The 19,129-nt window shown below is 44.9% G+C and overlaps 1 protein-coding gene across 2 annotated transcripts in view; it reads right to left on the minus strand.

Moving 5' to 3' along the window:
* Positions 1 to 18,747: 18,747 nt before the first annotated feature.
* GOSR1 (golgi SNAP receptor complex member 1) overlaps positions 18,748 to 19,129 on the minus strand; it is a 57,529-nt gene continuing 57,147 nt past the window's right edge. For both annotated transcript variants that reach the window (XR_012008567.1, XR_012008566.1), the window contains one exon: positions 18,748 to 18,887. The gene's annotated coding sequence lies outside the window, so the exon portion shown is untranslated. The remainder of the gene's footprint in view (positions 18,888 to 19,129) is intronic.

Consider the following 19,129-nt stretch of genomic DNA (forward strand, 5'->3'; position numbering starts at 1 on the left):
GAGCCCTGCTCTGACTCCTCTTACACATATTCTTCCAAATCTATTTCTTAAGCCACTAGTTCTTTCAAAAAACTAGGCTTTTGAAACTCAAAAGCCAAGAACTGGCTCCTTTTCCTTCCTGCTTTTTCTTGGGTCTTTCCTACCTTGAGATTAAGACTGAGTGAATGGAGGAAAGGATGATTCAGAGAAATACGAGAAAAGGAAAATATGTGGTTAATATTTCAAAGCAATACTCTGCCACAAATACACTGCACTGAATGCTTTTCCTAGTGGCCCGAGCCTCGGTACAGGAGCAGAGCAGGTGTGGTCTCTGCTCACAAGCTGCCCACAGCCTAGGAAGGCAGAGAGACACACAAAGTAGACAGAGCCCGGGCTGTGTGAAGATGGGGATAAGCAGAGGGCATCCCAGCAGTGCTGAGGAGGGGTCAGAGGGCTCCCCGTGGAGCTGAGCTGAGTGAATGGTGGGAGGAAGAAAGGGTGAGGAAGGGCATCTTAGGAGGGGAATAGCCTGAGCAAAGCCCCAGAGGTCTGGAGGGGTGTGGACTGTGCCACAGAAGACACCATGACATTGCACAGCCTAGGAGGGGTGGGAGCAGACAGGTGGGGAGGACCCCGCCAATCACAGGAGGCCTGGGAGCTACTGCCTGGGTCCAGGACTCCATGCTTGGAGACGTTTCTTGTTTCTGTCTTTTTATCTTTTATATATATATATATGTATATATATATATATATATATATACACATATATATATATATTTTTAAGATTTTATTTATTTGAGCAGAGAGAGAGAGAACACAAGCAGGGGTAGCAGGAGAGGGAGAAGCAGGCTACTCACCGAGCAGGGATTCTGATGTGGGGCTCGATCCAGGACCCTGAGATCATGACCTCAGCCAAAAGCAGATGCTTAACCCAATGAGCCATCCAGGCGCCCCTCTTGCTTCCGTCTTAAGTGGATCCTGTCCCTAACTACGCCGTCTTTCCAGAAGCAGGGCCTTACTTCTCACTGAGCTATCTGCTCTTCATGTTGCCATATCAGAAGCAGATGTTTCCTTCTTATTTATTTATTTATTTATTTATTTATTTATATATATGTTTCCTTCTTATTGCTCACCTGCCTTCATCTTCCTGAGGGCACTAAAAGAGTTAAGCTGACCAACATGAAAATCAGCATTATTATTATTCCTACTAATATGTGCAGCTAGTTGTCAATAATTGCTGAAGAGTACAGCTTGCGCTTTTCTTGCTTTGAAACAGCATTAGCAACATACTGTCAGGCTTGACACTTTTCCTTTCCTTGTCACCCAAGGTGAATCATAAATAAAACTTAATTGAGAAATCCTCTAAATTGGAGATTGGCAAACTTTTTCTGTAAGGGGTCAGATAGTAGCCCTAAAGGAGCCATTGATAATACAAAAATGAATGAGTATGGCCAGGTTCCAATAAAACTTTATTTATAAAAACATGTGGACTGGAATAGCCCCATGGGCCATACATAGTCTGCCCATCCTCGTTCTAAACCCACTCAACATATTAGTTTCTGTAGCAGAGACTAGCTTGCTTGCTTTCCTCCCCCCCGCCCCCTTTTTTTTGGCATGGGTCAAGGTCCAGGTGGGAAAGTGTTGGGCTCATCTCACAGCAATGTCAGGAAGGCTGGTTAGTGCACCTGGTTCCTGCCTAGTAGGTGATTAATCTCTTATTATAGGTAAATTAATGACAGTAGAAGAGTGAATTGATTGCTCATCCTATGATGATAAAACCCATTATAAACACCAGTTAAAGAAGGAAGAGTCAGATCATCAGTATCAATGCTGGAAATAAACATGGACTCTAATTCCAAAAGGCGTTACCGCAAATTCCCATAGGCCATGGGGTGGGAACTAGGGGTGAGAGGAAGAGGAAGGAAATGCAACCTCTGTGTTGAGGAGCTCCTGGGGTGTCCAGGGAGGCATGTGGGAGCCAACCATCTGCTGAAGACATAGAGACCACCTGATCGGGAGACAATGGGACAGGCAGGGTCACACACCTTGGCCCCATGGCTGGAAAAGGGGTCTTGGGAAAAGAGTTCTATCATCAAATAGATCAGGAAAACATCGAATTAAATACAGCTAAGTAGAGCGCTGGACTGGAAGACTTCTCAGAGCCTTGAATACACCACCATGCAACATGAATCTCCAAGAGAGAATAGAGATGCGGCATTTCCTAAAATCAATGCACCGCCAAGCCCTTTCTTTGAGGAGCTTTTTTCTTGCAAACCTACTTTAGATTTGCAGAGCCGAACATTTCCCCATATTAATAGAGACTCTTTGTGAACATCTTTTTTAGTGGCTGTATAATATGTATAAACCATCACTTATTTATTTGCTCATCTCTTCTTCTATTGCTGGGCACTTAGGGGCCCAGTTTTTCTGTCCTTTTTTTTCCTGCCTATAATTTAAAAGCAGGGCTTAAGCACAAGGGGAGCAAAGTCTGAAGGTGTTCCAGGAGCAGCTCTTGCCCTTGAGGACTTACTGGATTCCAAGGCTCCTGAGAGCCAGGGACTACGGCCCTGGTCACCATGGCAACCAGAAGGGCTGGGAAGTGGGAAGATGCTGGCAGATGGGGGCTACACGAGGCAGCCCCTGGAGCCAGGTGGCTGGGAGCCTGTGGCGCTGAGGTTGACCACACCTGACAGTCTTGGGGGATCTCCTGGCAATGATGGACGGGCCTCTAAGCTGCCTTGACTTTCTTTACGGTTCCTGGCACTGCCAGGCCATTAGGACTCACAGCCAGAAGACTCTTTCTCCTGTGGTATTTGCCTGTTGGGGCAAAGTGGGCAGCAGAAGTCAGGAGTTGGAGAGGTGGGTGGCTGGGGGTCAGTCACCCCACACTCTTGCCTCAGTCCTCTCCCATGTCTCCAAGGTTTCTCCATGTGTTTTCCCTGGATGGAGAATTTTCTTCTATGCATGTCTTAATTTACTTTGAATTCTGGGTTCCTCAAGGACTTTTTAACAGGGATCCCCTCTGTGCCTCAGACCCAACTGTGTCTCCACAGTTGCCTGTCAGAGGCTGAAGTTTCTGGGTCAGAGAGGACTGGTCTCCCTAGGACCCTCCAAGGAATGCAGTGAGCTACCGTATGGCGCAAGGATCAAGCACCCCAGAGGCCTCTCAGGCACCACGAGTGCTGTCAGCAACTTTCCTCAAGAACTTGGTGCTCCCTGGCCCACTCAGTCTTCATTCCTTAACATTTTTTAACAGGAAAACAGTACAAGTTAGATGCCCCCAAGTGAAATCAACAGGCACCCACGGGGTGGGGGAGTAGCCCCAGGGAGGGGACAGAGTGTTTTAATCCATTGCCCTTGTTTCTTCAGACTTTCACGACAAGCATTCACTTCCATGGTACTTACACAATTTATAATCTAATTTTTAAAAATAGGAATGTAGGAGGGAGGAAAAAATCTTCCCCATAATCCATTAGCTGAAGCAATCAATGTGAATACCTGAGCATTTTGCTTCCAGGCTTCCAGAAAGGAATTTGTGTTTAATACACAGCAAGTTGCTCGATAGTAAAAGGGCTCATCAGCTAAGGGCTCTTGGCGCTGTTGCTGGAGATTAAGTAGCAGCCCCCTTTGAGTTCCCTCAAAACTGCCTCCTCAGGCATGCCAGCCTCACCGGACTGAAAGGACACACCACACGGCACAGCATAGGTGGGAGGGAGTGGGTGTTTTCAGAGGGGCTGGAAGCCCAGAGCAGCTCTCTCTGTCTCTCCTTGGACTGGGCTGATCTCCAGAAAACCTCCCTCCCTTGGCATGGGCATCACCTCCAGGGACCTCCCCAAGGTTTACTTCTTTCGACCTTTGCTTTGGATTCAATTCTTGCTCTTGGCCCTCACCCTAGGACTGGATGCTTCACTCTGGCTCTTGTCTCAAATCTTCTCCCAGCCCCTGCCCCAGTTTCCCTTTGCTAGAAGCCTGCCCTCCCATTACGCCAGCCGGAGGCAGATACCTCCTCCTTTCCCCTATTGAGGTCAGAAGACCTTTGCTATTTGTTTTTTTTTTTTTTTTAAGATTTTATTTATTTATTCATGAGAGACAGAGAGAGAGAGAGAGAGAGAGAGAGAGAGAGAAAGAGAGAGAGAGAGAGACGCAGAGACACAGGCAGAGGGAGAAGCAGGCTCCATGCAGGGAGCCTGATGTGGGACTCAATCCCGGGTCTCCAGGATTGCGTCCTGGGCCGAAGGTGGCACTAAACTGCTGAGCCACCCGGGCTGCCCTGAGACCTTTGCTATTTGCCAAGCTTTCTGGGGTCCTGTGGCTGTAGCACAATGCTCATGTCAGGGACAACTTGGATGCTGGAAAGTTCATGTAATGGGATTCAGCCATGTGGTTTCCTCCTGCCTCTCAAACCACCTTACAGCTATCCCCAAACCCATCCATCTGTCAGGGGCTTTGGGAAGCTGAGGGAAGTCCTAGGCCGGGCTCCGTCTAGGGTCTCAGGACATTCCCTGGAGAGGGAGACACAGGGTTCCAGATCAGACCAGCTCACCCTCCCAGAGGAACCATGCCTGATGAACTCATGTTTTGATGATGGCCTGTGGGAGCTGCTCTTGTGCTGGTTAAACAGGCAGGAGGTAAACACACACCAAGGAGACTGACTTCAGCTCCCCGTGCAGCAGGTTTAATTGTAATGACAACAGCGTAAAAGGTGGGGGGAAATAGGGAAAAACCCCTTACCAGCAACCCTAGCCCCACTGCTCAGTGTGTACGGGCTGGGCTCCCTTGTGTTCCCCCAGCTGACATCTTGGGAGTGTGGAGTGGTTCCTTCCTTCCTTCACTTCATTCTGATCACAAAATTAATACAATTTTATTGTGACACACTTGGAAAATGCAAAAAACTGTAATGAATAAGACAAAAATGTCCTGAAATTATATACTCTAGACATGCTCACATTCAGCAGGCTTACTGTCAGTATGGCACTAACCATCCTCTGAACTCATCCTATTGATTTACTTTACTATCTATTTCTCCCCCCACCACAATCTGAAATCTTTTTTTTTTTTTTTTTTTTTTTAAGTATCTGCTGTCGGGTTTTTGTTTGGTTGGCTGTGTATACATAGTGTATTTGAGTTGCAGAGAAGCCCAAAGAGTCTGTTATGTACCCAGTTAATGTCCAGGGCCCAGGAAAAGGCTGGGCACGTAGGAGGTGCTTTATCGTGCATCTGATGAATGAATGAATCCAGGGCAACATGTACATGTTCACTCGCAGGAGATGGTAATAGGCAGGAGATGGTAGTAGTTCATCAATTGTGTTATATTCACCACTTCAAATGAACTCTGTCAATTGTACTTGCTAATTAAAAATAAAATCCTCCACCTCTTTGGGTCTTTGCTCTTTCCAAACCAAAGAGTATCTCAGAGTACCTTTTGAGATGACCATTGCACCTGCTGTCTCCCACTGGCAACAGTTCCCAAGTGTGACCCAACAGAACAGCTTCTGACAGCCTGTAATTTGCAATCCGGCGTAGTAGGTCTTTCTGTTCCCCAAATTCGGGCTCTTTCTCAGCTGCCTCCTCCAAGGCCACCAGTCTTCTTTCTGGTCACCTACAGCTATCAGCACTTACAAAACCAGAATACTAGATCTTGTATGGATTTAACTTCATTTTAATTAGAGGTCCTAGAGTTTTCATCTCTGGATTGCTGCTCATGTTTCTGAGGTTTCTGGGGAGTCTGTTCCTAAAAGTTTCCTCCAGCCCAGCTCTGGCCCCAAGGGTAGCTCTGAGTTGTCCATCCACATCTAGCAAAGTCCTGCTTGCCCAAGGAGGCTCCTTGAGAAACCCGTGCCCCAGGAGGCTGTAGTCCTGAGAGCCCTGTGCCCCAGGATGCTTTCCTTGCTCAGAGGAACATCCCCAGGGCAGATCGGGGGTGCAGGGAGGTAGGAGGGGCGTGGTTTGGGGAAGCTGAGCCCTGGAGGTTCGTTCTCAGGATACCTGGTCCTGCAGGGAAGGAAAAACACCTCCCTTGAGCCTTCTCTTGCCTCAAAGAAGGAATTCAGTGAGGGAGAAATTAAGAAAACCCTTCATCTGGGGACATGGGCATGTGTTTGGAGAGAACAGACATGAAGAAGTCACCCCTTTTAGAGATGGTTAACAGATGATAAGCAAAGCACACAGATGAGTTAAATAGTGAACTGCAGGTTTTCATTTTCATTAAAAACTTCAGTCTCATTCTTTTTTTTTAAATTTTTATTTATTTATGATAGTCACAGAGAGAGAGAGAGAGAGAGAGAGAGAGAGAGAGAGGCAGAGACACAGGCAGAGGGAGAAGCAGGCTCCATGCACCGGGAGCCCGATGTGGGACTCGATCCCGGGTCTCCAGGATCGAGCCCTGGGCCAAAGGCAGGCGCCAAACCGCTGCACCACCCAGGGATCCCCTCAGTCTCATTCTTAATGCAAATTACCTGGGGACAAATCATAAAATCCTTTATTCCCAGAAGCTCTACTTTATTTCAATTTTTATTATTTTTTTAAAGATTTTATTCATTCTTTCACCAGAAGCTCGCTCGTTATTTATTTATTTATTTATTTATTTATTTATTTATTTATTTAATTTTATTTTTAAAAGATTTTATTTATTTATCCATGAGAGAGAGAGAGAGGCAGAGACACAGGCAGAGGGAGAAGCAGGCTCCATGCAGGGAGCCCGACGTGGGACTCGATCCCGGGACTCCAGGATCACGCCCTGGGCTGAAGGCAGGCGCTAAACTGCTGAGCTATCCAGGGATCCCAACATTCACATTTTTGTGTAGCCACCACCACCGTCCATATCCAGAACTCCTTTCATCTTGCAAAACTAAAACTCTAAACACTAATGCCATCTTACCCCCCTTGCCTACTCCCTGGAAACCACCTATTTTTCTATTCTATTTTCTGTCTCTAAGAATTTGACTAGGTACTTCGTATAATATGTGGAATCATACAGTAATTGTCCTTTTTGTCACTGGCTTCTCTCAGCCTAATGTTCTCAAGTTTCATCCACATTGTAGCGTGTGTTAGGATTTTTCCTTTTTAGGGCTGAATAATATTCCACTGCACATACATACCACATTTTGTTGATCCATTCATCCATCAACAGATACGTGGGTTTCTTCCACCTTTTGCTTACCGTGAATAATGCTACGAAAGTCATAACTCTATGGGGTATATACCCAGAAATGGAGTTGCTGGATCATATGCAAGTTCAGACTGACGACACCAAGTGTTTGTGAGGGGATGGAAGAACCACTGTCGGTGGGAATGGATACTGCTACAATCACTTTGGAAAACTGTGACAGTATATCCTAAAGCTAAATATTCTAAATACATGTATAACCTATAATCCAACAATTCTCCTCCTAGGTATAAATAACCAACAGAAAAGCTTACATATGTGTCCCAAAATCTGTGTTCAAGAATGTTCAGAGCAGCACATCTTGTAATAGTTCCAAACTAAAAACTATCCGTCTACGGTCGGCTGGCTAAATACACTGTGTGTGGGTATTCATACAAAGAAATACTGCAGAGCAATGGTTCTCAGACATTTGTGTGCAATAGAATCATCACCTGGAGGGCTTGTTAACTACGGATCGCTGGGCTCCAGCTGCCTGTGCCCTGCCACCAGAGTGTATCTCACATTTCTCCCCCTTAGCTGCTCTTACCATTGTTGAGGATGGCTGCCAGCGACTGCCTGCGGATTCTCTCCTCTCCCACATCAGCAAGAGCGGGGACTGAAGCAGCGTAAGAGGCCTGGGTTCTGACCATTAGAACAAACACAAAAATCTCTGTCAGGTCAGCCCCACATCCCTGGATTTGCTGATATGCTTGTGAACGTTACCTCCCATAACTCTGACAACATAATTAGCGTATAATTATGATGTACTTAAGAGTGCCCATCCTTATCCTTGTTTTACAGAGAAGGAACTGACCATTAGCTGGATTAGTTGCAAGGTCCTGCTGCTACACAAAAGTAGAGATGAGATTCACGCCCACATCTTCTGTCTCTGGGTCTAATGCTCCCTCCTCCATAGCCATCAGTGTCTCCAGAATGCAAGGCATGCTCCTCTCTCTTTCCATCTATCCAGGTGTTACCAAGGCGAGGCCCCCTTTCTCCAGGAAGCAAATACTGCAACCCAAAGCAAGATGGTTTTGCCTGATGTGAATACAGTATTGTTTAGCTACCTAATGTGCCTCTGGGCATTAAAAGCTCAGCCCTCAAAGAGCTCCTTTAGTCAGTGTCTGCTGTTTCAGCTAATCAGCTAATAGGGAGGTGGATGCAGCTGTAGTGAAATGCTGATCTTTTCACCCTAATCACTGGGAGCAAGCTGGGATAGTTTCCTCCATGCATCAGCGTTTCTGAAACAGCTGCTTATGATTTAGGCAAAACAAAGTAGGAAGTAGGGTCTCCCTGAGCATAGCCTGTGGCCTAAAGAGATTGAGCACCAAAGGCAGCGATTCAAGCCCCATCGGAGGAGTAAAAAGCCATAGAAGCAGAAGTTCTCAGTCCCGGCTGCAAGTTGGAATCATCTAGAGAGATTACTAAAAAAATTCCAACATCTGGGCTCCACCCCAAGTCCAATCCGGGTAGATCTGCATGCATCACTTGGTTCCCAAGTGATCCCAGTATGCAACAAGGATTGAGAACGGTCGTAGTAACAAACCACAAATAGGAGGGGGAGTGTTCCAAAGAACAGGCAGTGACCATGAGACTTAGAGTTTTATTTATTTATTTTTTAAATATTTATTTTTTAATTTTTTCTTTTTTAAAAAATATTTTATTTATTCATGAGAGACACAGAGAGAGGCAGAGACACAGGCAGAGGGAGAAGCAAGCACCATGCAGGGAGCCCGATGTGGGACTCGATCCCGGGACTCCAGGATCACACCCCGAGCCAAAGGCAGGCAATAAACTGCTGAGCCACCCAGGGATCCCCTTTTAATTTTTTTCTTAAAGATTTTATTTATTTATTCATGAGAGACACAGAGAGAGAGGCAGACACAGGCTCCACACAGGAAGCCCAATGTGGACTCTGGGACTCGATCCTGAAACCCCGGGATCACGCCCTGAGCCAAAGGCAGATGCTCAACCGCTGAGTCACCCAAGTGTCCCTAAAACATTTATTTATTCATCTGAGGGGGGTGGGGTGGGAGGAGGGGCAGAGGGAAAAGGAGAAAGAGTCTCCAGCAGATTCCTTGCTCAGCATGGAGCCCAACTCAGGGCTCGATTCCACAACCCTGAGGTCATGACCTGAGCTGAATGAGCCGCCCAAGTACCCTGAGACCTAGAGTTTTAAACAGAATCTTCCAGGGGAGGTTATTTAGTTCTTTGCAGCTCTGCTTCCATGAAAACTATTCCTGTCCCACTCTAAATGGGTGAGTGCTACTCTCTCTACTCTGGCATCCTCCTCTTTGGGATCCCTTTTTCTTTTATCTATGAGAAATAGCCTGGACATTCTTCATAGCAAATTGGAAAGCTCAACTAGGTCCAATTCAAAAAACAAACACACACTCACCCAGAAAGAAGCCATCAGGCTGCGGATGTCTTGAGAATTGGAAAAATGTTTCCTTCTTTCAAGATTTTTAAAAAGAAAAGTCAAGTGCTGTTCAGTTACCTATAATGGGGTAAAAACTGGAAACCACATAAGAGTTAAAAAATAGGGTGTTGGTGGGTCACCTGTATGGCTCAGTTGGTTGAGTGTCCAACTCTTGATTTCAGCTCAGGTCATGATCTCAGGGTCATGGGACTGAGCCCCACATCGGGCTCCATGTTATGTGTGGAGTCTGCTTGGGAGTCTCTCTCCTCCTCTGCCCCTTTCCCCTGCTTGTGCTGTCCTTCTCTCAAAAATAAATAAATAAATAAATAAATAAATAAATAAATAAATAAATAAATAAATAAATAAATAAAGTGTTGGTTATATTTGTATAACAAAACAATCAGAAGTTGGGTGTCTGCATAATGAAATTCAGTGTGACCCCTGCAAAGTATGCTGCATGTGAAAATGTAATGATGTGGAAGCTGTGTGTGCTTCAGTCCATGAAAAAAATCTTATAGTATGTACCATATGATCCCAACTTTAAAAAAACATATGCGTGTAAGTATTCTGATATTTTCAAAAATGAAAAATATTTCAAGTGTTAGCTGTTATCATAGGATGTTGGTTAAATAGGAATTTTTATTTTCTTTTAATCTTTCTACTTGATCCTTATTTCTATCATAAAGCATGTTTCTTTCATAAGGAAAAAAATAAAACAAAACCCCATAGATGCTGAACCAGTGAATGGATCTGTAAGAATTTCCCGTTTTCAATGGGGCAATACAGAGAGTTTTAGGCTGAAATAAAATTTCAATGACATTCAAATAATGACGACAATGTAGATCCTTCCCTAGAATAAAGAATTTCTTTAAGACAGATGTCCATGCTTCCTTGGAGTTAAATATTAATCCGGTAGAACTCAGCCCAGCCTAGGAGATGAATTTTAGTTTATGTGAAATTTTTATGAACTAATTAGTGGGTTGGACCAAAGAGCAGGACCAGAATAGTCACAAAGAGGTCTTAGAAGATAAAGCATTTCTTATTAATTCACCATCACTTTCCTAAAAGGATATGAACTTGGATGAGGCCAGTTACCTACCATGGATCAGAACACCTGCAAATCTAAGTCATGCCCCAGGTGGGAAGCAGGGCTGGAAGCAGAAAGCAGGCTGTGGGAAGGGAAATTTACCAAATCTTTGATCACAGATAAGGTGGGAGAGCCAGTCTTGGGTTTTCTTTCCATAGACTGCCTTCGAGCAGGGAAGAGGGAGGAGATTAAGAAGCCAGGACAATATTCACTTAAACATAAATACCAAGCCCTGCTTGATGGGGTCTTAGAGGAGTCACAGCCCAGACGGCATCACTGCCACTTGTGTGCCACCATAAATGATTAAATATGATGCGATGTAAAAAGCTCACAGTTCCATTAATGCTTCAGTGCTCCAACTTCCTACCAGTGTGGATTTCTGAAGTGCTCTTGGCTAAACAGAACCGTCTCCATCCATCCATTATAAAACCTGCTTTCAATACTGACATTTTTCTAAGCAGCCTATTTCCCTTTTAAAAAATATAAACAATTATAAAATGCAGTATATGCAGGGTGAGAAATTAAGAGTCCTTCTTGACTGTGGCCTCCAATTTGCTCATTCTGTTTCCCAGAGGTGGCTGCACATACCGTCTCCAATATCTTTTCCAATATTCTACACAAAAAAAATAACCCATAAAAGCGGGCAAAAGATTTAACAGACATTTAGTGACACAGGTGACAAACATATGAAAGAGCTCAAGATCATTAGTTATTAAGGAAACGTAGACTAAAATCACAATGAGACATTACCACACACCTATGAGAATGGCTAAACAGACTTACATCAAACATTGGTGAGGATGTGGAACTGGAACTCTCACAGACTAGATTTTAAAATGGTACCCTTTGGAAAATAACTTGGCAATTTCTTAAAAAGTTAAACACACACTAGCCAAGTGATCTAGCCATTCCACTCCTAGGTATTTACCTGAGAGGAAAGTAAATATAAGCTTGTACGTAGATGTGTACGTGAATGTTCACATCAGGTTTATTTGTAATGGTCCCAAACTGGGAACAACCCAAATGTCCAACAACAGAGAAGTGGATGAGCAAATTGTGGCACATTCATATAATGGAATACTATTCAGCAAGAAAAAAGAATGGTTTATTGGTATACACAACAATATAGATATATCTCAAAATAATTATGCTAAGTGAAAGAAGCCAGACCCACTCCAAAAGAGTACATATTGTATGATGCCATTTATATAAACTTTTAGGGGCAGCCTGGGTGGCTCAGCAGTTTAGCGCCACCTTCGGCCCAGGGTGTGATCCTGGAGACCTGGGATCGAGTCCCATGTCGGGCTCCCTGCGTGGAGCCTGCTTCTCCCTCTGCCTGTGTCTCTGCCTCCCTCTCTCTCTGTGTCTCTCATGAATAAGCGAAATCTTTAAAAAAAAAAAAAAACAACCTTTAGAAGATGTCAACTATAGTGATAGAGCACAGAGCAGTGGTTGCTTGGGGGATGAGCAGGTAATGAGGGGTAAGAAGAAGGGATTTACAAAGAGGTACATGGAAACTTTGGAGGATGATGGAGATGTCCACTATCCTGATTATGGTGATCAAATCGTTCACTTTAAATATGGGAGTTGTCTGCCAATTATAACTCAATAAAGCTGCTTTTAAAAAACACATTATAAAAAAAAATAAAAATAAAAATAAAAAACACCTTATGGGGATGCCTGGGTGGCTCAGTGGCCGCCTTTGGCTCAGGGCGGGACTCCAGAGTCCCAGGATCAAGTCCCACATCAGGCTTCCTGCATGGAGCCTGCTTCTCCCTCTGCCTATGTCTCTGCCTCTCTGTGTCTCTCAAGAATAAATAAAATCTTAAAAAAAAAAATAAAACACACATTATGTGTATGTGACACATGCAGATCATTTTCCCCACTTACCACATCTTGGAGATCATTGCCTATCTGTACATAGTAAATTAGTAAATTAGCTTTCTTTTTAACAGCTGAATACAGATTTACATAATTTATTTAGCCATCTTCCCTCTGATGGAAGTTTAGGATACATATAGTCTTTTACAATCAATGCTGCCATGAACATCCTTATTTATACATCTTTTTGCACCTTATAAGATTGATTAGCCCCAGGACGCCTGAGTGGCTCAGCGGTTAAAGCATCTGCCTTTGGCTCAGGGCATGATCCCCAGGGTCCTGGGATGGAGTTCTGCATCGGGCTCCCTGCAGGGAGCTGCTTCTCCCTCTGCCTCTGCCTCTGTCTCTGCCTATCTCTCTGTGTCTCTCATGAATAAATAAATAAAATCTTAAAAAAGAGATTGATTAGCCCCTTTTATATTAATTTATGATTTTGATGGAGACTTTGAAATTGCTCCATTTTTCCCACTAGCTCAAGTCCTGCCTGCTTTGAAAAGGCAGGGACAGTCCCTGCATGGACTGCCCAGCAGCTATTAGAATTCCACAAAGTGGGATGTCCTTGGTGGTCATGCTCCCTATGCACTGGTAGTGCAGTCCTGGTTTGTAATTACTCTTTGGTACCAAACTTTCTTTTGCAACGGATTGTCTTGAGCTAGTTGTGGGAACTCAGGCACCCTGTGGTGCCTAGTCTGCCTGAACTGATCACAGGATTGAAGGGCCGGGCAGCTGTAAAGCAGGGAGGTGGTGGTTCATGAAGACGCTCTGACATCTGCTGACATTCATTTCCATGTGCTACAGCCACTGTGGTGCAGGGCAACAGGATCCCTCCATGGACCGCTCCCTCTCTCTTCCTCAATAATTATGGAGCACCTGCTATGTTTGTTGATAGAGGTGGGGGGGGGGGACAAGGGAAAAGAGGAGGCACAGAGGAGGGGCAGCTCAGGAAGTGTTCCCAGAGGAAAGGCCATTTACGTAGTTTTTTCTTTTTCCTTTTTAAAAAAATTGAGGTGAAATTCACATAACAGAGGTCATTTTAAGTGTACAGTTTCAGCTCAGTGGTTGAGTGTCTGCCTTTGGCTCGTGATCCTGGGATCCTGAGATCGAGTCCCACATCAGGCTCCCCTCTAGGAGCCTGCTTCTCCTTCTGCCTATGTCTCTGCCTCTCTCTCTCTCACGAATAAATAAAATCTTTAAAATAAAAGTGTACAGTTCAATGGCATTTAGCACATTCCATCATTGTGCTACCCACTACCTCTCTACAGTTCTAAAACAGTGCATCCCCCCCCCCCCCAAGAAACGCTGTACCCATTCAGCAGTTACTTCCCACAGGTAGGGTTTTAAAACAAGGGGGAGGTGTTTGACAGGCTTGGAAAGGAGGCCATTTCATTGTTTGTTTGTTTTGTTTTTTAGATTTTATTTATTCATGAGACACACACAGAGAGAGAGGCAGAGACACAGGCAGAGAGAGAAGCAGGCTCCTTTCAGGGAGTGCGACACGGGACTCGATCCCAGGTCTCCAGGATCACACCCTGGGCCGAAGGCAGGCGCCAAACCACTGAGCCACCCAGGCGTCCCAAGGAGGCCATTTCAAAAGAGGAGCTTTACAAAGCCCTTGAAACATGAAGTCACTTGGGATGATGAAAATATATGCAGTGTGGGGCTGAGGAACTGATGGGGCGAAGCAAGAGGGAAAGGCAGGGCGAGGGGAGGTGGAAATCATGTGTGCCAGCTTTGCCCTATAAGTGGTGGGGGGCCAGTCATGGGGTAGTAAGGAGGAATCAGTGCTTATGGGATCTATTTGAGTAACCTTCATCCCTGGAGGGATATTGTCAACTTTACCATGAATTCAGTTGGAGCCAGGGTGTTTCAGCATTGGCACTACTGGCACTTGGGGCTGACGGATTCTTTGGCATGGGCAAGGGTGGCTGTCCTGTGTACTGTAGGATACTTAACAGCATCTCTGGCCTCTACCCACGAACTGCCAGTAGTGTCCACCCCACCTTGCCCAAGTTGTGACAACCAAAGATGTCTGAAGACATTGCCAAGTGACCCCTGAGGGAGGGGCAAGATCACACCAGGAAGAGCCCTAGAAGGACTCCCAACTCTGTACCGCCAACCCTGAGGAGTGGACAGGTCTCAGGGTGCTCTGGGAGGCCCTCCCTCTGAGCTGTATGGAGACAACAGGACACAGGGCAGGACTATCACCTCTCCGCCCCGCCAAGAGTGGGAATGTGGGTCCTGAGTTTCCAAACGCAGAAAATTAGTGCTAAAACTTTGTGACTTTTTAAATTCCTTCCTCCATTTACTCACCAAGCACTTAATGCCTACTGTGTGCCAGGTCCTGAGGTTACCAACAGGGGGAGGAGCTCCTGAGGGAATTAGCATCTCATTCTTTTACCACAACCGTCTGTGTCTGCCAGTTAGTGTCTCATCCTAGAAGCAGTAGGGGAAGAGGAAGGTAGAAAGACAGAGGGAATCGTGGGAGCACGCTGGTGGAGTGGGAGATGGGGGGGTGGTCACCGGCATCAGCTGGGCCTCACTCTCTGCCAGTGTGCCAGTCCCTCCCAGTGCTCCTGGGAGTGGCAACACCTCAGGAGAATGGCTGTGGGTTGGCGGTGCACCAGGAGGCTGGAGCACCCAGGAGCTCCAGACCCAGGAGCTCTTTGGCAAAGATCCCTAGCCCAAGGGTGACATAGAGGCAAGGTGGCTGGTGGCCTCAAGGAGAACGATGAAGGCTCAGAGAATGAACACATCTGTGGAGTTCAGCGTGGATCAGAGTGCCTGCCCCCAACGTTCTGGACATTTAAAGACTCTCGGGAACTTTGCTCAACCTGGAGGCAAAGGAAAGGCGATTCAATTATGAACAAGATTCTTTTTCTTTTTTTTTTTGCTAGGCCCAGTAGGATGGGGCTCTGAGTCAGATTTCATTGAATTTAGAAGAGTTGTGTGACAGGTTTTCTTTTTTGCTTTTTTTTCTTTCTTTCGCTTTTTTCTTTTTCTTTCTTTCTTTTTCAAGATTTTATTTATTTATTTGAGAGAGAGACAGCATGAGCAGGGGAGAGGAGACAGAGGGAGAGGGAAAAGCAGACTCTCCAAGGAGTAGAGAGTCTGATGTGGGACTCGATCTCCTAACTCTGAGAGCATGACCTAACCCAAAGGCAGACGCTTAACCCAATGAATCACCCAGGCGCCGCCCCACCAGTTGCGTGACAGTTTCTGCATAAAGTTCATGCACATGGTAACAAGGAACAGAACACTGCCCTGGTTCCCCCAGGGACTTGGCTCTAATAGACGCCCCCACCCCCAATTATTTCTTGAGAACATTCTGAGGAATTTTGTACCATTGTTATTTTTTACTTGATTCAATCTCTACAACTGCATAAAGTTGCTCGAGTCAATTTTGCAGATTAAAAAAACAAAACAGCCGAGCGTGGTTTAGTGATTTTGCCCATGGCAAAAATCACCTAGAGGTGTCCGATCCAGTGCCAGCATACAGCACGTGTTCTACTACGTGAGGCAGCCCTGCAGCGGGTAGCACAGGGATGAGGAAGCGTTCCTTGCCCAAAGGGCGTGCGCCAGGGTCTCCCTCCCCGCAGTGCACCAGCTGCAGCGCCCACCGCGCTTCCAGGCAAGGAAGATCAGTGCTCCAGGGCTGGCGCTCAGAACTGTGAGCAGAGCGTTCATGAAATGCACAAAAGCATGAAAACTGAGGAAGAGGAACCTGAGGAGACTCTGGTTTCGATTAACCCAATGACAGGGGCCTCCCAGGAGCGTGGCCTGAAGAACCCAGCATTCACTGTCAATTTAAGTGCCAGGTGGAGCTCAACAGGAAAGTACTTGCGGATCTAGCCATCTGTGAAGCAAAGACTTCTAAATATTTGGCTGCTTTGGCCAAAAGGAGGCGACAGGAAAATTTGCTGCTGCCCTGGGTGGCGGGAAAGAGCCAAAAGGCCTATTTTCAGAGTGGTGCACGATCAGCGAGGGGGTTGCAACACTACCTGCCCTTTGCATCTGAGTGTCTTAGGAAAAGGTTCCCTCCTCCCCATCCCGCCTTGATGGTCACAGTAATTAAGTAGGGGCAAAAATTATTTGTCAACAGTAAGTTTCATCAGCAATTATATTAATCTGCATTTTAGTAACACATGTGAGAGACAGGCCCCTTCTTCCCTCATTGGGACAGATTCAGAAATCTTATACAGATTGTGCAAATAAAGCTCATGTAGTGTTAAAAAAAAAGTACTCTGATCTCTTGGCTTTGTTTCCTTATCTATAAAAGAATACTATGTAAGTGAACAGGACTTTGTGTCATGTATGTAGGAATGTAGCAAAGTGCTGGGTGTATATTCTGAGTGTTAATTCACTATAACACACTGGCAAACATGATAGAGAGCTGCCAGATATTATTGAACTGAGCAATGAGGGGTTGGAAGTTGTTCAGGAAGATATACTAGGCAGCTGTGTGCGGAGCGCTCTGAGAGGTTACATGAGAGGTAGGACACCCAGCTCAGGACGGTCACCGCAGTTGCTAGTGAACAACCGGGTCCTACCTGTGGGACATGCAACAGGGCACAGGAGAGGTCAAGACGGGCACTGAGGACTTATTCCAGAAAAATACAAAACGCCATATTTTTAACACATTATCTGCGAGAGCACATACATCCAGGAGAATTCTATGAATTATGCACCACATTCATTTAGAAATAAATAGTCACTTTGAGGGAAATGATTACGTTGAAACCATACTTTTTCAGCAGTGATTTAAAAGTAGTTACCAATCATATTTGCCTGCTCTCCCTCAAGCTGTAAGCAATTTCACCAGTAAAAGGATGAACTAATTAGATGCTTGAGAATATCTAAAAGAAATGCACTAATAAAGAGAAAGTGATGGTTTCCTAAGAGCTTTGTATCCCAAAGGAGGAGAGCTAAATACCACAGATCAGGGTAACAAAAGAGATGATAATTTGATGAGGGCAGAACACAGCCAAGTGATCTCTGGGGTTCCTCTAAGCAGTTACAAATTTTCAGCACCCAATCTTCCTAGCTTTTAAGTATTTTCTGAGTTAGTAATAAAGAGCTCTGCAAGCTGAGGAGCTCTGCCAAGGTGGGGGAATCTTAGCCAGGTGGAGCAGAAGGCATCAGGATAAAGTGCATCCCTCTTTGTTCCAAATCAGCCAGCAAGTCTGTATCTTCAGAAGGAGGAATATACTTGGTTTTTCTTCTGGCTTTTGCTTTAGAGAAAGAAGAGAAAATGTCCTGATAATAAACAAATAAACATTTTCAGTAAGATTCTCCAGCTTTTTTTTTCTTTCTTTCTTTTTAAATTCTAGGCATCTCTGCCATCAGACAAGGCATGCTGGGGCGGTACCTCAGATCCTTTCCCAGGGAAAGGGCAGGTTTAGTAGGAGTGGGGGCCCATCAAAGCCATTCCACCCAGAGAGGAAATGCACCACACCGCTGCCACCGTCGGCCATCTCTAGGAAGACCTCCGAGGTTCTAAACTAGAAGGTAAGAAGAGTTGAACAGGAACAGAGTTGGTCCAATGAAAGCCACTAAAAAAAAAAACTTTTTTACAACTGCAGTGCATTACATTTAGTTCTCGTAAAGGAAGTGATTTAAAACAAGTCCTCTTTACTGAGCATTCAGCCAGTAGTTAGTAGTCCTTTAAAATAATCAAGCCTTAGGACTTTAAATAAGCTTTAAATATATCACTTTTAAAACCAGGCAAAATTGGTGGTTCTTTCATAGCTTCTCTCATAATGATGCAGCACAAGTTAAATTTTATCTTGTGGAACTAGCACAGTATTTGGGACCAAAAGCCCTCAATATTCAAATCCTTGCTTTACTTTTCGTTGAGCAAATCACTCAATCCTTCTGGGCTTATCTCCTTATCTATAAAAGGGATGGCTACCCTCACTGAGAGTGGTGTTGGATTTTATGTAGGTCTATGTGGGGCTGTGCACATTCAGAGCTGGGCACGTTAATAGCCAAAGAAATATCAAGATCTCAAGAAAGAAGGGGGTACTTTGGAAATCATGTCAATGGGTAAGAGGGAAAAACTGGGGTGGCCAAGACAGTAAGAACACTCTGGTTGGATAAAAAGGAGAGGGGGAAGGGAGTCACTGCTAATGGGGATGGTGCTGCTTTTTTGGGGGTGATATAAAAAGGTTTTGAAGTTAGTGGTGCTGGTTGCACAACTAATACACTATACCCCATCAGCACACACCATGAAAGAGTAGATTTTATGGTACATGAATTTTATTTCAATTGTATTGTTATTTTAAAAAAGGATGCAGAAAACATGAATAAAAACATTTTGGAGAGGTAACGGATGATGAGAGATTTTCATTCTCTGGTGGGGTAGACAATCAAGTTCTGATCTGTAGGATAAAAAGTCATTATTTAGGGAGGATAAGAACCCATTTCTTTTGCTAAATTCTACAATTTTACATTCCTGTCATACCTTCTGAAGTTTCATTTTGAGAAGAGATTCTCTTTCATTTCTTGGGCTAAATTATCAATGGAATATTCATATGATGTTTTTGAACGATAGGTGAGGGGGCAGCTTTTCAGTACCAATACTACTTCACTCTAGGTTTTAGGACATCATGAAAAATACTTA

This window comes from Canis lupus, chromosome 16 (genome assembly GCF_048164855.1).
Source record: "Canis lupus baileyi chromosome 16, mCanLup2.hap1, whole genome shotgun sequence".
NCBI classification, from domain to species: Eukaryota; Metazoa; Chordata; class Mammalia; order Carnivora; family Canidae; genus Canis; species Canis lupus.